Source organism: Salmo trutta, chromosome 1, assembly GCF_901001165.1.
Source record: "Salmo trutta chromosome 1, fSalTru1.1, whole genome shotgun sequence".
NCBI lineage: Eukaryota > Metazoa > Chordata > Actinopteri > Salmoniformes > Salmonidae > Salmo > Salmo trutta.
Genome location: NC_042957.1, coordinates 71,410,970 through 71,413,719, shown reverse-complemented (window position 1 = coordinate 71,413,719; position 2,750 = coordinate 71,410,970).

Here is a 2,750-nt window from a genome sequence, read left to right as displayed (position 1 = left end):
GAGAAGGGGTGGAGAGAGGAGAAGGGTTGGAGAGAGAGAGAAGGGGTGAGGAGAGAAGGGGTGAGAGAGACGGTGGGAGAGAGGGCAGGGGGGAGAGAGAGAAGAGGTTGAGAGAGAGAAGGGGTGGAGAGAGAGAAGAGGTTGAGAGAGAGAAGAGGTGGAGAGAGAGAAGGGGTGGAGAGAGAGAAGAGGTTGAGAGAGAGAAGAGGTTGAGAGAGAGAAGAGGTTGAGAGAGAGAAGGGGTGGAGAGAGAGAAGAGGTTGAGAGAGAGAGAGAGAGTGTCAGAATAAAAAAGGAATATACATTGACATCTTCTGAACATTGAAAAAAAATATGTGTCATCGTAGCCTGCACTCAAATAGAAAATGGATGTTATGTGCGGTAGGTTTCTAATATTCAAGCACTTGTCCCCCTGCAGGCCAAGTCATGTCCATAAGGCTAGGGGAAGCTTTCCTTAAAGTCAAATGAATTGCCAAAATTATATAGCCTATTTAGCCTAATCCTTTCTATACAGAAATGCATGTAATAATTCAAAATAAGCAACTATAGCATGATTTGGCAATAGAGGATCAATAGGTTATTTAAAAATATATATATTTAAAATATATTGCCTACAATCGGAAAGAAAGGCAGCAGGCGCAATTTGGGCAGAGTATTTGGTTGCGACTGTCTGTGAAAAGGCCAAACCAGGCATATTGTAATATTTCAAAATACAATCACGGGAAACATAGTTTGGAAAGCAAATGGTTAATGCTGTAGAGAGAAGACAATGAAAAGACTCATGTATTTTCATTGTCATTAGGGGGGGGTTCAGTGTTACTTAAAAGTTTGTTTTTGGACAATTTCCTCCTGCAGTTTAGATGGACGTCATATTGTATTTGTGTCTCTCCTTCTGGAAGACCTATTACATGGACAACGTTGGTTTTAGTGATCTGTGTCTGTCAGCAGAGTAGGCTACCTTGTCATTTGACATACTAAAAAAGATTCTGCTAACGTCTCCAGTCATATAAAGTGTCGTAGAAATGAATGAAATGTGTTTATGAAAAGGCCACATTTTTCTCATGTAAAGAATGAAGAAGTGTATCTGATACAGCCTAGGTCTACTCTACCCTTGTCGTGGACGAATCAGAATTAGTTGGGTAACATAGATAATTAAGATGTTTTATTAGTATAATATGCTTATTTGAGGTACTTGTCATTAGAAAGTGTCCATTGGACTCTGGTGTCTTTTCAGTTACACATTTCCCTTTTCTGGGGCTCAGACACTGTGGGCCCAGAGAGGGGAAGAGGTCAGACTTGTCTTTTACTTGTCTCTGTTAAACCATGTGAAGGGATGGCGTGATTACTGGGGAACCAATGACTTGTCTCCATAATGTCTGTGAGCAAGTCACACCCTCCTTTTCTTTATTGTGGGGAGGATTATGGCAGTAAATGGACCCTTGTATGTCCTCTCTTAGATCTCACACTTATCCTGTGATAATATATGGCCTAGAGGCTCACTCCCCCCAGTGAGCCTGTCCAGAAGTGGGGTCAAGAGGGGGTTTGCTTGAGATGGGAGTATCTAGAGTTGACAATTGATATATGCCATTGGATGAAATAGTTCTGTTCAATACCGCACCAGGGAGGGACGGTTCTAAGGGGACCAGATACTGGGCTATTCAATGAACCCTGTTGACATAGCAGTTACTGTCTGATGTGTTTTATGGATATCTGTCATACAAAACTTAACCTTTGTGAACTGTTACTAAGTATCTGTGGTTTGTCAATGTACGTTGAAGGGGCTGTATCGTTGCTATAAAAGATCCCTGAGCCATTCTGTAAGCACCTCATTAAATGATTCATTCGAGAGAATGCATTGGTGGGGTCAAGAACTTTTGCAAAAGTATCTTAAGTATTAAAGATGTAGTTTTAACTCGGACTGGTGTGTTTGTAAATCCTCATTTGGTAATGCGGAAATTAGCCACCACACCCTACACGTGCTCAGCCATGCACTGAACACTCTGCATACAACGGTTTAGTTATTTTATTCGCTTAAATTACTATCCAATCTACTCATCACATTACCAATAGTAGGTTATCGTACATACGTTTACAAATGTGATGATGCATGGAATGCTTTATTATAAGGGAGCATTATGGTGAAAATTAGCTTCCCCAAACGTGAAACTCCCGCGGTGCCGATGTATGCCTGGTAGGCTACACCAGTTGTAAAGTGGATTAATGTGCTTCATTTTAGCAATAAATACAGCAGTACAACAGTATAGCAGTACATCAGTATAGCAGTACATCAGTATGTCAGTACAGCAGTACATTTACATTTACGTCATTTAGCAGACGCTCTTATCCAGAGCGACTTACAAATTGGTGAATTCACCTTATGATATCCAGTGGAACAACCACTTTACATCAGTACAGCAGTACATCAGTACAGCAGTACATCAGTATAGCAGTACATCAGTACATCAGTACATCAGTACAGCAGTACAGCAGTATAGCAGTACATCAGTACATCAGTATAGCAGTACATCAGTATAGCAGTACAGCAGTACATCAGTATAGCAGTACATCAGTATAGCAGTACATCAGAATAGCAGTACATCAGTATAGCAGTACATCAGAATAGCAGTACATCAGAATAGCAGTACATCAGAATAGCAGTACATCAGTACAGCAGTACAGCAGTATAGCAGTATAGCAGTATAGCAGTACAGCAGTGCATCAGTATAGCAGTAAATCAGTACAGCAGTACA